The sequence below is a fragment of the Bufo gargarizans genome, chromosome 1 (assembly GCF_014858855.1).
Source record: "Bufo gargarizans isolate SCDJY-AF-19 chromosome 1, ASM1485885v1, whole genome shotgun sequence".
NCBI classification, from domain to species: domain Eukaryota; kingdom Metazoa; phylum Chordata; class Amphibia; order Anura; family Bufonidae; genus Bufo; species Bufo gargarizans.
The window spans coordinates 560,043,834-560,060,471 of record NC_058080.1 but is presented as its reverse complement, the minus strand read 5'-3'; the positions used below and the strand labels follow the sequence as shown (position 1 = coordinate 560,060,471).

Here is a 16,638-nt window from a genome sequence, read left to right as displayed (position 1 = left end):
AAATATTGCATTTGCACCTGTTTGTGTGTTTTTCTGCACGCATTTGTGGCTATATTTATGTATTACACTTAGTCACACTTTGGGAGCATATTATGTTATGCACTTTATATTCTTTGTTGCATATTTAATTAAACATATTAAAATGGAAGGGTTTCCTTCCTGATAATACAGAGATGTAGCAGGTTATAGTTTACACCCCCACACACTGACTTTGTGACACAGCATAAGAACATGCAGTCCTATGTAAATCCACAGCTACCGTAGTATGATGACTTGTGCCAAAACACAAACTCAGCTTTTTGGGAGATGGATACTCACAGTATATTATGAAATGACTATCACACTGCATTAGGATCACTTTCAATATGTAGTGAAATAGTGAAAGTGATTCTCCAGTCTTCGAAGGAATGTGTCATCATAAAATGACCTATTATTTAAATCATATTTTTTAAGAATTTTTGATGATGTTACTTTTAATTTTCCATGTCAATAACTATAATTAAACAAAAAAACATAAAATCCTGCAGTTTTCGCACTAGCCACTAAGCCTAATAAAAGGCGTCGCTTCTTGGACTATACAGATTACTTTACTGCAGTTACCTGCTTATCTGTCATTCTAATCCTGCCTGTAATGATATCACCTCTGTGTATAGATAACACAGGATCCACCATTCACAATAGGCGATTGTCAGAGCTTATCTATTCCTTCCTTGTACAATGACCTCTGCACAGGTCACAGAGCCTAGAGAACTCTCCCACAGAAGTCAATGAGGTCCTCTCCTGACCATTGTGTCTGTGGCCTATGTGGCTGCCGTAAAGCAATTTTTTTTTATGCTGTTAAGAACAACTCAGGCAAGATGGCCGCCCCCATAATCATGTTCAGAGAACGGAATAAAACATCTGCAATCGCAAAATGAAAACAGATTAGAAAAAAAGAAAATGTGCCGCTATCTGGTTTTAACAGGCAGATAAAATTTTTGGTGACAGATTTCCATTAAAATATTAAAATACCATGTAAACTGTAGGTGCACTATTAAAATACTATTTTTTTTTTAAAGGGGTTGTCCGTGCTTTTAATATTGATGACCTATCTTCAGGATAGGTCATCAATATCAGATTGGCGGGGGGTCCAGTACCATCTCTCTTCCTGCTCACCGCTGCTGTATATGGCAAAGCAGCAGTGAACAGGAAGAGAAACGGGAGACGGCATGTGCGTGTGCCGTCTCCTCGTACAGCTGATTGGCGGGGGTGCTGGGTGTTGGACTCCCGCCGATCTGAAATTGATGACCTGTCCTGAGCATAGGTTATCAATATTAAAAGCCCAGACCCTTTAACTCCATATCTTTTATTATGTGGTAGGTACTTGTTTTGTTTTTTGTTTTTTGCCTGACAGATGCTTCAATTGTACTGAATGCTTTATCTCCCAGGAAGCATATGGGAAGTCATGTCATCATTATTTACTCATTGTAGGATTACTTTCACTTCCATACCAAGGCAAGCAGGCACATAAGGAACCAGGCATGGATATACACCATTGAGTCACATTATTATGACCCCAACTATCCAGAGTAGCCTCCATGTGCAGCACGGACAGCAGCTATATGAGTGATTCAATAAGGTTCCGGTATGTTGTCACAGATATCTGGAGCCATGCTGGCTGCAATGCATCCCACAGCTGGTGTTGGTGGGATGGGGCATAGGGGAGGATCCATATAGCGAACACAACGATTGAGGTGGTCCCACAGATGCTCAATTGGATTTAAGTCTGGAATAAGTGGGGCAGAGTAGCACTTGAAAGTCTCGGTCATGCTCTTCCAGGCAATATTGGACATATCTAGCCCTGTAAAGTGTTGCATTATTTTGCTGGATAATGTCATCTATCCCAGGGAAGACAATCAGCATGTGTGGGTGTATGTAATCTGGAAGGATGGATTCATACCCAAATGGGTTGAGAGTGCTTGCGCATGGATGAGTGTGCCCAGAGAATGCCACAAAAACATTCCCTAGACCATAACTCTGCTACCACCAGCTTGTGGTCTTCCAGCCATGGTGGCAGAGTGTTTGTGCTCGCCTGACACACCAACATCCATCTGTTCAATGAACCAGAAAATGTGACTCGTCTGAGAAGGCAACTCTTTGACAATCAGCGGAGATCCAGTTCTGAAAATGCCACGGAAATTGAAGTCTTTTCTACTGATGCAACTTCATTCGAAGGAGACGGATGATCGCTGCACCTCTGCAGTTGCTTAACATCTGGTAGCCACTTACTGTAGATTTCCCAAGCGTATCTGATGAAAACGTGTTCCAAGCCAAAAGACAGATTGTCCACCTAAGTCAACCCTTTTCTTGAGGCAGATCTCTTGATGGGGAGGCGATTGTTGAGATCCCTCTATGGCAGGGGTGGCCAATCTTACAGACCCAAAGAGCCAAAAAAAAAAAAAATGACTACCAGGAGCCACAATCTATAGATTTACACACAAGTGGCCATATTTTTCGCTCTGCAAGATTCACCTAGATTTTAACAAGGAAAAATAAGAGAAAAAAAAAAGATTTTTCATCTGATCTGAGGTCTGATAAAAAAAATCCTATTTTTTATTAGCAGAGAAAAAAATATATATATTTTTTTCATCAGACCTCAGATTAGACTCCTAAATCAGATCCCCAGTCCTCATCTGACCTAAAATAAGATCCCCAAACCTCCAAATCAGACCCCCAAAATAAGATCCCCAATGCTCAGATAAGACAACACAAATCAGACTCCCAGTGTCAGACTCTCAGTGCTCAGATCCCCCCCATGTGCAGATCTCCCCTCTTCTCAGATCTGACCCCCCCATGCTCAAACAAGACCCCCCATGCTAAGATATGCCCCCATGCTCCAATCTACCCCAGTGCTCAAATCTGAACCACCACGCTCAGATCAGACCTCTTATGCTCAGATCAGACCTCCCATGCTTAGATCAGAACCCCATGCTCAGATCAGAACCTCCCATGCTTAGATCAGACCCCCATGCTCAGCTCAGAACCTCCCATGCTTAGATCAGACCCCCATGCTCAGTTCTATAATTTAATAAATTCTCATCCCTCTCCTGATCAGGCACTGGGCTCCAGCTTGGGCACCTGCTACTCTGCAAGTCTGACACAATTTCCACTGTGACCTGATGAGCACAACATCAGGTCATAGTGTGTGTCTACTCGTAGTACGTTCTCACACTGTGTGCATCAGGACGTAGTGGAGAGTGAGCTGGAGCTGCAAAGTAGCAACAGTGCCCGATCAGGGAAAGAGATCTGAGCAATGGGGTGGAGAGCGAGCCAGCCTGCCTGACTGCTTCCCGGCTCCAAAGCTAGAGCCGCACTTGAAGAAGCAAAGAGCCGCATGCGGCTCAAGAGCCACAGGTTGGCCACCCCTGCTCTATGGCATTCATAGGTCCTGGGACCTGGACAGAGGTTGTCCTGATGGAACAAACCCTTAAACCCATTCACAGCAGCTCTGGAGAACAAATCCAAAAATCTGATAGATCCAAGTCAAAAATAAAAACATCACCAATTTGCCTGATCAACATATTATAATCTGGTAAAACCAGAAGAGAAGATGAACATTCATTCGCACATATAAGGTATTGGGGAAATTTGTATGAAATCAAATAAAAAGTTGTACTATTCTTGGCACTGAAGCAACATTTCCGCTTCTTGAACCATGTGTAACCAAGTTACTACTGTTAGAACTAGACTAGGTTCCCATCTGCTGCTTATGTAAAAAAATGGAAGCATCTGATACGTGACATAATGGAAACCAACAGTGGACACTATTGCCGGAATCTGAACCTCCACCACACATGAACCACTGTGAACCTTGCATAATAATGCATTGTGCTGAATAGAGACATTTCCAGATCTAAACATAATAATACCGGTAGAAAGGCAGAGCTGGATCCTGCTACTTCATGCTTTGGTAACAGGCCATTTATAAGCCATGTATGCTAACATATCAGGAGAAGCCTTCGGAAAGGTAGTGTAAGTGTCAGCTGCCTAGCAACTGTTAGAGGGAAATATAGGAAGGTGCTCCCTGGGGGGAGAAATACTGCAATCCTCACATGCACACGCTGAATTCTGATATGCATAATTCTGGACTCTCACCAAGACTGGATATTAAAGCCATAGGGAATATGCAGCTTGCATAATACTCTTCAATTATTACCAATTATACTGCTCTTTCTTGGTCAAGATCATATGCTACATCAATCACCTGCCATAAACACATACAAAGGGGTCACGTTCATAGGTTCTGCAGAGTGGACAGTTTAATACCGCCTCAACCCCAGGCTGTTCATGTAACATGCACTGTACATGCCATATCAAATATTAACCCTACACACACATATGAAGCCGCTCCATCTGTTCACTTTGTTAGGTGACTATTCTGAATTTGTGACATCAAATGTTACATTATTTTCTATCTACAATTTTGTGCAATACAATAAATGAAGAACTTATGGCCTCCTTGCTGTTTTCGATATTCCGAAATTACTATGTACAAACTGGGACCTTTACCATTTCCAAAAACAAAGGGGTAAAGCAGTCTTTAGACTCTAAATGCCCCTTCACACTGCCCAATATTTGTGCAGATTTTTTGCCGTCGAGCGTTCATACGAACTCTTGTTAGTGATAATCGGCCAATTGAAAGGTGACGCCGACTACCCAATGAATGAGCAAAACTCTTGTTCATTGGGTAATAGATCGTTGGCACGGTCACCTAAATTATCATTTGTGGGCAGCACTGCATGTATATCATCTGTTCCATCGAGCAGTGTAAAGGGGCCTTAAGAACTTTCTCCAAGGTTTCAGTCACTGAGAAGCTTTGTAAAAGATTCCCAGTGAAAGAAATAACCATCTTGTCTAATGATGCACATTTCTGTTATACATACATATTTTGAACTGGTTTCTACATTTTATGACACTATCTATGTAGTTTTTAAAACTTCTTTAAAATGTGTATGTTTTTACCTTGGCTGCATATTGGCCCCCCCCCCCCCCCCCCTGTTTTCTGCAAGTCACTTGTTAGCTTCGCTGTGTAGCCTGGGGCAGAGTCAGCAGAGGGCAGGATAGGTAAATGGGGTTTTCCCCTAAAAATACTCACTCTGTCTCCAACAGTACCATAGAAGTGAATGGAGAGGTGGTCACACATGCACACCACTGCTCCATTCTCATGGAATCTGGACTTCCGTTCTCATGATTGATAGGGGTCCCAGAGGTCAGACCCTCAGTGATCAGACACCTATCTCCTATCCTGAGAATAGCGGATAAAGGTGGTGATACCATTTAATGTGTACAGTGCCCTCCTGACTGATCTTTTTTTTGTTAGAGAGGAAATAAGCTGCTGCGATAACACTTTTTCTCCCTTCTCCCTATTCAGCATATGCATGCTCAGCCAGGTAGAGCATGCAAGTGTATGGGATGATCAGGAGAGATAGTTGTCCACCGAGCAAGTATTTGGCAGAAATCTATATCACGTATATAGCCTGTTTAAGTATTGTTAGTGGGAAAACCCCTCTAATGAGATGACAGCTCTGCTATACTGCTGGAGGCTTAGTTAATGCAGGACGACAACACTATACACATAGAAAAGGTATTGTATGCCGCACCTTAGTCTAGGGAGGAGGGGGCTGTACCTAACCACTTCCTGGAGACTGGAATAATCTATAAACATTTTCTGTAAAGTAACTCCCATCCATTTCTACTATCATAAAGCAAACGCACTACTGGAAGCATATATCTTCAATATGGCAGCAGCCATATACACTGTCACCAACGTATAATATAGTGAAGTACAGTGTATTTCTCAGTCTCACAGTGCAGTTTACCTGTTACATAGCCGAAGCCCCCCTCAGCATCCGGCATGAGGGTATATGTCTCTTCTTGTACCACAAAAAAACTAAAAGTAACAGCAGCACAGTCAATGTGACGTTGGGTGCAATCCCACCTGAACTTCAGGCAAAAGTCCACAGACAATATCCTGAAAGCAAATGATGAGGCAGCACTCCAATATCAGTGAAGGGTGTTAGATCCGTTTATTTCCCCAGTCGCAACGTTTCAGCCCAGCTCAATGAGGCCTTTGTCAAGCTTGAGCAATTGGAGTGCTGCCTCATCATTTGCTTTCTGGATTCTTATACCACAAGCTACGTGTGGCGTCACCATTCAATACCTTACTAATATAGTATATCTTTCATGACACCCTTAAAGGGGTTGTGCCATAAAAAATATTCTACATTTTTCAAACCAGCACCTGGATCTGAATACTTTTGTAATTGCATGTAATTATAAATTTAGTATAGCCAATGAGCTATTCAATAAAATGTATCTGTACAGCGCCACCTGCTGTTCGTTGTTTTTGTTATTTCTTGTCCATCTCCCTGAGGTGAAATACATTTTCAACTGCTACCAGCCATACCTTAGTTAGAAGCTGCCACAGTAACAGGGATAGAGCTACAGCAGAAAGGACACACCCCAAAGCAAGGACAAAAAAAGGACACGTCTCCTGAGCTGCCAGCCTGAAATAAATCTAGCAGAACAATTGGAACAATGAATTGGGAGATCTCTGGATCCATGTGAAGTACAGGGCTGGTTCCAGCTTTGTTATACAGTTACAAATGAGGTAGCATGTAGCTTTCTAAAGCTCTACACATGTAGAAAATTTACCATCTCAGCCTTCTCTTCAGACTAATGATTTGTAGTTAGCCTAGTCTCACGCATCCACAACCTTGGGATAACATTTCGGCCCTGTCCTTCAAACCACACATCAAAGCACTTTCCACCTCCGGCTAGCTTCAACATTACAGATATCTGCTCTTTCCTCAACCCTAAATCAGCAAAAATACTAGTGCATGCCCTCATCATCTCCCACCTAGCATTCACCACTACTAAACATACAGGAGAATACAGCGCTACATACCAGTGGCGTAACTAGAAATTACTGGGCCCCACAGCATATTTTTTTTACCCCTCCCCAGTAATTTTTTCACAACCCCTTCCTTTCATGCCGCCCCCATCCCTATGGCTAGTAAAGATTGCTCTTTCAGACCAGGCCCGGCAGCTGTTCCATCTATTTTTTGTACGCTGTCTATACTGTCACTGTATATAATTTCATTGTGTAATACTGTTGAGGGGGCCCTGACAAAATCTTTTAGTACTCCTCCTCCTGGATGGGCCCCTTCAGGGTCAGGGCCCCAAAGCAGCCGCTTCCCCTGCTTCCCCTATAGTTACGCCCCTGCTACATACCTATTACTTCCAATGACTTTTCCTTTAATGTAGATGTACTCTTTCCTCATCTTCTCCATTGGAAGCAGACCATAATGATGACATCTATCAGCCACGTCTTATTTCTGTAGAGTTTGGCACATACATCTTATATTCCTTACTTTTCCATTATCCTCCCCCTCCTGGTGCTCCAACAGTGTTATCCTGCTGCTACCCCCAATAATGTGCCTGCCATTCTCCCCAACGCCCTCAGATACTATAATGCAAAAATGATAGTGCCATAGTAATAGTGCTCCCAAAAGTCCCACTCCCAAATAGCAATTCTCTCCCAGAGTGCCCTTTTTAGTAATAGAGCCTCCTACAGTGATAATGCTCCCTGAGATTGTCCCTGTTGGTAGTAGTGCCCTCCATATTGTGCCCAATAAAAATGCCCACCACTGTACCACCAATCGTAATAAAGCTCCCTAAAGTGCTCCCAGTACTAATAAGGCCCTCTATAGTGCCTCCAGTATCCAGTAGTTATCATAGGTCCTTCTATAGTGCCCCCTACAGTTATCATAGGCCCCTCTATAGTGCCCCCAGTAGTTATCATAGGCCCCTCTATAGTACCCACAATAGCTGTCATAGGCCCTCTATAGTGCCCTTAGTAGTTATTATAAGCCCCTTTATAGTGCCCCAATAGTTTTCTTAGGCACCTCTATAGTGCCCCCCAGTACTTATCAGATGTCCCTCTTTAGTGCCCCCAGTAGTTATTATAGGCCCCTATAGAGTGCCCCCAGTACTTATCATAGGCCCCTCAGTAGTGGCCCCAGTAGTTATCATAGGCTCCTCTTTAGTGCCCCAGTAGTTATCATAGGCCCTTCTATAGTGCCCCCGGTAATCATAGGCCCCTTTATAGCATCCCCCATAGTTATTATAGGCCCCTTTGTAGTGCCCTAGTAGTTATTATAGGCACCTTTATAGTGTCCCCTGTAGTTATTACAGACCCCTTTATAGTGCCCCAGTAGTTAATATAGGCCCCTCTATAGTGCCCCCGGTAGTTATTATAGGACCTCTATAATGCTATCAGTAGCTATAGTGTCCCCAAAAGTGACAGAAAGTCCAGCTCCTTGCTTTAATTTGCGAAGCCGGTTACAGGCCTCTTCCAACCTGCAGCCCGAGTTCCAACTTCCTCATGTCCCAATGCCGGTGGCTGCTATAAAGACTTTGTGCCGCCTGAATCTTGGTGCGATGACATCATTGCGAACCCCTGAGAGAAATCCGATGCGCTGCTTCACAGGCTACAGGGCTAGTGGCCTGTGGCCTATGATAGTGAACGGCAGGGACAGGAACCATTAGTTCCCACCACACTATTTAACTATATCGCCGTCCTGAGGATGGCAATACAGTTGTATGTGCAGGGACAACTACTTTTGGGGCTCAGGGGGCCCACCCCAGCACTGACCCATCTGGAATTTGCCAGAAGTGCCTTATAGGCAGTGCGGTCCTGCTGCCTAGACTATGCAACATCCTTCTCTGTGGCTTCCTCTTAATTCCTGCCAAACTGTCCTCAACATTGCCAGTCCCTTCACTGGTTCCCCAATGCCTCTCCCCTTCATACATCTCCTGATAAACCTGCAATCTTCCCAATACCTCATTCGTATTTTTCCTCTGGTCTTCGGTCACACAATTGCCTCCATGATGTCTCCCATTAATCCACCATACTTTTGCACTATTTGAACGATCACATCAGACTTATCCCAAACATTGAAACTTTCAAAGCAACCTGAAAACTCATCTCTTCCGAAAAGCCTACATCTTACAATAATCCTGCCACAATACCATCTGAGCAGCTTCTACCATCACCTGGCATCTTCTCCACCCCTCCCTTGTAGATTGTAAGCCCTCACAGTAAGGGAGTAGCTGGGGAGGGCAATCAGGGTTAGGGCTGGGTTAGAAGAGGGCACAATCGGGTCCCCTCCACAGTGTTTCTTTTGCTTTTCCCCATTCTCTCCTGGTAAGAGTTAGGGCCCTGCAGAGATTTTGTAGTCAGGACTGCAGAGATTTTCAAGCGATTGTTACAGGTTCTTGCATCTTCTTACTTGCAGGTCTCTGCATTCTCTCTTTTATGTCTTTAGGGCTTAAAACAACAGAGCTTCTGCTGAGGGTTGTAACCTGATACGGCCGGCAGAAGTGGCCATCAGGACGAACAAGAGAAGGGGAGGGGAAGCTGCAGACAGTGAAGAGAGAAAGTCAGGGAGAATCTAGGAGGATCGCCCTCTAGAAGCTCTTCCTCAGTACCTAACCAGGCTGCTGCATGACAGAAGACAGCAATATGGGCAGATTACTGGGAAAGAACATTCCTATGACCAGTACCAATTCTTCATACAGATGGAAAGATTGCTGCATGTACAATAAATGCAGTTTTAATGAGCGGGAAATTATTGGAAACAAATATGTGTATAAGTGTGTACATGGCAAACTGGCACTACCAAGCTGCAGTGTAAGTACATGGCATGGGAAAACTGACTAAAAGCACATCCGTCAGCTTAAAGGGAATGTGTCATCAAAAAATGACCTACTGCTTGAATCACACTTTTATGTTAAACCTTTTTTTTTTCCTGTGAGGTTTTTTCCCCATGTCACTATCTACACTGTGTATATTTTTTCAAATGTATATAATCCTGCATTTTTCGCACTGGTCACTAAGCAAAATAATAGGTCATGATTTCCTGTTCTGTACAGGTGACTTACCAGTAAGTATTGTCATTATCTCCATAGGCAGAATCACAATGACAAGTAACACCTCTATATAGATAAGACAGAATCCATTCACAATAGGTGATATCACAGCTTATCAGCTCCCTCCTGACCTCTGCACAAATCACTGCCTAGAAAACTCTCCCATAAAGGTCAATGTGGTCCTCTCTGTCCATTATGTCTATGGTCCATACAGCTGCTCTCAAAAGACAGGGAGTCTTAAAGGGGTTTTGCCATCTCAGATCATGGGGGCATATCTCTAGGAGGTGGGATCCGCACCTACAATGAGAACGTAGCGGGTAAATGAAAGGAGGGCGCACTGCGCATGCGCAGCCGCCCTTCATTTAGTTCTATAGGGCCGCTGAAAATAGCCGAGCTCTGGCTCGGCTATTTCTGTCAGCCCCATAGAAATGAATGAGAGCAGGGGCCGCGCGTGTCCGGTGTGCTCCCATTCACTTCTATGGAAGCAGTGCTTAGTGGTGGACGGACCCTGGGAAATCCGGGGTCCTCCAGCAACAGCTCTCCCCGCTCTGTTCTCCTTGTAGGTACAATGATACAACATCAAAGCTAACTAGCAAAAACTCCTTAGGCAGTATGATCTCACTCAATTTAGTCAGGAAGTGTCCTATGTTCCTAATATAGGAGGGGGCCAAGGTCGCATGGACACGCAAGATCTTATCCAGAAAGAGGGAGACAGTGTTAAAGATGGAACCCCTGCCCGGCACAATAGGTCGGCCAGCAGGATCCACCAAACTTTTGTGGATCTTCGGCAGCACATATGAAGTAACCGAGTCAGGGGGCACACCAAATAGTATACGGAGTGCAAGGGACGGTAAAAAAGAAGAACATTAAACAGTATCACCTGACCCAAGAGAGAGTCACCAGAACCACCCCATAAATGCACATCCGACAATAAATCAGTATAAAAAATCTAATAAACTTTATATATTTTTACACTTCACCGTCATCCAACTGTCTGGTAATCTCACCCAAATACTTATCCGTGTCCATCACGACCACGGCAACCCCCTTATCTGCCAGTTTTTACAGTCAACTTTCTATTATTTTCTAATAATAGAAAGTTGACTGTGAAACCGGCAGATAAGGGGGGTGCCGTGGTCGTGATGGACACGGATAAGTATTTGGGTGAGATTACAAGACAGTTAGATGACGGTGAAGTGTATGAGGTCCTTATGAAGGATCCCAAATGGGATATAGCTGACATCTTGGGAGTGATGTTGGATAAGGCTGTAGAGGATGGCATCATTAATGATGAAGTAATTACTTACGTGTCAGCTATCCCACTCCCGTGATATATGTGCTGCCCAAGATCCACAAAAGTTTGGTGGATCCCCCTGGCCGACCTATTGTGTCAGGCAGGGGTTCCATCTTTAACACTGTCTCCATCTTTCTGGATAAGATCTTGCGTGTCCATGTGACCTCGGCCCCCTCCTATATTAGGGACACGGGACACTTCCTGACTAATTGAGTGAGATCATACTGCCTAAGGAGTTTTTGCTAGTTAGCTTTGATGTTGTATCATTGTATACATCCATTGACAATGCACATAAGCTCAATGTCACCGATGTGGCTCTGGCCAGCACGGGTCTCTCTCCTGGGGCGTGCCGGCTGATCCTCGCCTCCTGGAGGTTGTCCTAAGGAGGAATTATTTCCTCTTTGGTGACACCTACCAGCAGAAGCGTGGGGTGGCCATGGGGTCCAATGTGGCCCCGACCTACGCTAACATCTTCATGGCGGAGGTTGAGGATCGACTGGTATATCGTTCCAAATTTTGTGAGAGAGTCCTGTGCTGCTGGCGCTACATTGATGACATTTTTATGATTTGGGAGGGTACCACTCTTGAATTAGATGAGTTCCACCAAGACTTGAACGGTGTCCGGGGACTTCAGTTCACTGTGACTGCTTCAAACAGTGAGCTGCAGTTTTTGGACGTTAGAGTTTATCTGTAGGAGGGCGTACTTAAAAGAGATCTCTTTCAAAAATCTACTGATAAAAACACACTGTTGATGTATGATAGTAATCATCTACACGAGATGGTTGACTCGTTGCCATTATTACGGGTACGCCGGATTGTGTCAGAAGATGATATTTTTGAAAAACGTGTTGATGAGATGTGTAGAAAGTTTGCAAACGGGATATCCCAAGAGATTGATTGGACGCACTAAAAAGAGAATCTCAGACATGGCGCGTAAGGGCACTCTAAATGTGAGTTCACACAATAGAATAGAGATGAAAATCCCTTTTGTGTCGGTCTATGGAAAGGACAGTGGCAAAATTGCCACAATCCTTAAAGAAGAATGGCAGAACCGGCATAGAGGTCTGCCTACTATCAAGGAATTTGAATTACCTCCCATGATGGCATATAAAAGAGGCCCCAACATTCGTGATCGAGTTGTGTCGGAGGGAAAGATCTGGATAGACAACTACTCTTGGCCCCTAAAAAATATGGGAAATTTCCTTGTCTCTCATGCTGCAACTGCAGTGGCATCATGAGAGGTGATAGCTTCCCACATCCATACAGTGGTAAAATAAACAAGTTGAAAGACTATTACACGTGTAGATCTAGATATGTCATTTATATGATACAGTGCCCATGCAGTTTCATATATGTTGGTGAGACAACTATGGAATTAAGAGCGCGGATCAATAAACACAAGAGTACAATAAGGAAAGGCTTGATTGATAAACCTGTAGCAAAGCACTTTATTGAGTGTGGACATTCCATAAATCAATTACGTTTTCGGGCAATAGATGTTGTAGGGTATCTCAGAAGGGGAGGTGATAAGAATAAGATTCTGAGGAAAAAAAGAACTCAAATGGATACACAATTTGAAGTCACTCCAACCTTATGGATTAAACATTGAGTTTAATGTTTCCAAAATTGATTAAGTCGTTGTTGTGTAATGTCTTTGTGGGTGTACAATTTTGTATATTGTTTTACATACAGTGGCCTTTTCCCCATCCATGATTATCTGACAGAGGGTATATGGTAATTCTGTCTTGCCGTTACGACGGAGCAGACGATGATGCTCGCATGTACTTTTGGCGGGACAGAATTAAGCTATTGGTTAAGCTATATGTAGATGAGTGGATATAGCGCCTCTGGATATTGGGATATATATAGTGTGCCCTGATTGCACTCGTGGGTCTGACATTTTTGGATCATGTGGAATAATCGTTTGGGTAGTCTGGTGTCACTGTCCTACAAAGTTTTGAGAATGACACAAATATTCGTTTTCACAAAGTTTGCTGCTAAACTGCTTTTAGATCTTTATTTCAGTTGTTTCTGTGATGTAGTGAAATATAATTACACGCACTTCATACGTTTCAAAGGCTTTTATCAACAATTACATTACATTTATGCAGTCAGTCAGTCAGTATTTGCAGTGTTGGCCCTTCTTTTTCAGGACCTCTGCAATTCGACTGGGCATGCTCTCAAATCAACTTCTGGGCCAATTCCTGACTGATAGCAGCCCATTCTTTCATAATCACTTCTTGGAGTTTGTCAGAATTAGTGGGTTTTTGTTTGTCCACCCGCCTCTTGAGGATTGACCACAAGTTCTCAATGGGATTAAGATCTGGGTAGTTTCCAGGCCATGGACCCAAAATGTCAATGTTTTGGTCCCCGAGCAACTTAGTTATCACTTTTGCCTTATGGCACGGTGCTCCATCGTGCTGGAAAATGCATTGTTCTTCACCAAACTGTTGTTGGATTGTTGGAAGAAGTTGCTGTTGGAGGGTGTTTTGGTACCATTCTTCATTCATGGCTGTGTTTTTGGGCAAAATTGTGAGTGAGCCCACTCCCTTGGATGAGAAGCAACCCCACACATGAATGGTCTCAGGATGCTTTACTTTTGGCATAACAGGACTGATGGTAGCGCTCACCTTTTCTTCTCCGGACAAGCCTTTTTCCTGATGTCCCAAACAATCGGAAAGAGGCTTCATCGGAGAATATGACTTTGCCCCAGTCCTCAGCAGTCCAGTCACCATATTTTCTGCAGAAGATCAATTTGTCCCTGATGTTTTTTTTGGAGAGAAGTGGCTTCTTTGCTGCCCTTCTTGACACCAGGCCATCTTCCAAAAGTCTTCGCCTCACTGTGCATGCAGATGCGCTCACACCTGCCTGCTGCCATTCCTGAGCAAGCTCTGCACTGGTGACACTCCGATCCTGCCGCTGAATCCTCTTTAGGAGATGATCCTGGCGCTTGCTGGACTTTCTTGGACGCCCTGAAGCCTTCTTAACAAGAATTGAACCTCTTTCCTTGAAGTTCTTGATGATCCTATAAATTGTTGATTGAGGTGCAATCTTAGTAGCCACAATATCCTTGCCTGTGAAGCCATTTTTATGCAACGCAATGATGGCTGCACACGTTTCTTTGTAAGTCACCATGGTTAACAATGGAAGAACAATGATTTCAAGCATCACCCTCCTTTTAACAGGTCAAGTCTGACATTTTAACCCAATCAGCCTGACATAATGATCTCCAGCAGGTCCATTAATGACAGCAATGAAATGCAGTGGAAAGGTTTTTTTGGGATTAAGTTAATTTTCATGGCAAAGAAGGACTATGCAATTCATCTGATCACTCTTCATAACGTTCTGGAGTATATGCAAATTGCTATTATAAAAACTTAAGCAGCAACTTTTCCAATTTTCAATATTTATGTAATTCTCAAAACTTTTGGCCACTACTGTATATTATATAGTGTGGATTGTGATCACTTTGGGCTGCTCATATATAGGTGGTGGATCGCAGTATATATTTGTGGGGCGTCTGTGGGGCGCTGTGGGTTGCCGTGGCAACATTGGGATGCCCTCTGTGAGGTCAGATAGTTGCGCGTCGGTGCTATGATGATGTAGATGGGAGCGCTTGTCGCGGCCCGATGACATCGACAGCAGAGGATGGAGCGACTTGACACTGAGAGGCGGACCCACGAACGCATCGTAGGGAACACAGACTATGACGTGAGTGATTGGACAGCTGTGCTTACATGCGCACATAGCGGTGAGCAATGCCGAACGCTGTAATGGATGTTATGATCTACACATCGTGCACAGCGATGTCAGATGTCATGCGATGATGGGATTGACTTATAGTGTGATTGGTTGACATTCAGGTGAGACATATTAGGCTAAAGAGGGGTTGAAGAAATGTGTATATTCATTGGTCAGTTTATACCATTGCCTGTAATTGGATAATCTGGGTGGGGGTGGCGCACTGGCGTGTTATGTAAAAGTATAGGTTCTGGTGTCTGCTGTTAGGCTGACAGAGGTCTGAATCTAATTAGGGGATCTGCCCTGGGTCAGAATTTAGGGGGTATGAATTTATCCCATTTTGTCTCTATTTAAGGGATTTGCCCTGGGTCTGTATTTAGAGAGTTAGATTTGGGGGTCTGTATTCATTTAGGGAGTCTGGTCTGGGTTTGGGGGTCTGTTCTAGTTTTAGAAGAATTGCCTGGTACTATATTTATTGGGGGGTCTGGTCTTGTATCTAATGGGTCATGTTTGAGGGTCTGTTCTTGGGTCTGCATTTGTTAAAGGATAACTGTCACACTTAGACCCTAATTTAAATTTTCATATATGTAGTTACTAATAACATGATATTCCAGAATCAGTTACTATTAGACTGACTTACCCCATATTTAATAAGGGTTAATCTCCTGCAGCACGGAGGGGTCCTCTTACCACATGTTGCTTTCATTTATACACTGAGCAGACGGCAGATCTCCCTTCCCTGGTCTGCGCTGCTTCGGCTCTGCATTGTCCCAGCTCTGCTGAGTGAGGGAGCGTCTGCCAAGCGCAGGGACAGGGAGAAGTGCACACAGCCCAGGGGAGGACCTGGCTTTAATGATTTACTTACAGTCCCTGGCTGTCAGTAATCTGACCTTGCACGCTGCTGTGTCCTCCATCCTTCAACACATAGACGGACCCTGCCTAGCAACCTGATTTTAAGCACAGGTAAAAGCAGGCAGTACAGGGAACAAAACTGTGGAATTAGGGGTAATTGAATACACAGTGAGAAGTTGAAATAGGGCCACCAAGGAGATATTAATCACCACAATCCAATACTCAAAAAATAATAATATGACAGTTATACTTTAAAGAGTTGTAGTCTGGGGACCAATAGGGTGCATATGTGGAAAATGTGATGTGGATTTTCCACTGCTGCAGGCAGAAAATGCATGGTGTTTTACGGTACCAGGAGGGGGGGGGGGGGGGTGATTTAAACATATCTTATCCGCAGGCTGTGGAAAAAAAATCCTTGCAGAATTTGTGCAGAAATTGACATGAAATGACATTCACTTGAATTGGAGCTTCATTTGCAGCACCAAGAACAGCCACTAGACAGTGTACGGAGATGTGGTGGTTACTGGCGGAACCTGAGGCTGCCACTAACAAATGATTGGTGTGGGTGCTGGGTATCAGACCCCACCAGTCTTATCTTGCACTAATGCTTTGTGGTAGCCATTTTTATCTGGCAGAAAGTGGCTCGAATTCTATTGGGAAAATATTAAAAGTCCCCTTTATAGCTTTCTCATCACAAATGGCCTGGACTGGAACGAGACACAAATACATTGTGGTAGAAAAACCATAGGCCCGGGCACATACACAAAACAAGGGACCCA

General features: G+C 43.9%; 1 protein-coding gene across 15 annotated transcripts in view; it reads right to left on the bottom strand.

The window, feature by feature from the left end:
• RIMBP2 (RIMS binding protein 2) overlaps positions 1-16,638 on the bottom strand; it is a 683,237-nt gene that overhangs the window by 525,057 nt on the left and 141,542 nt on the right. The window lies entirely within an intron of this gene.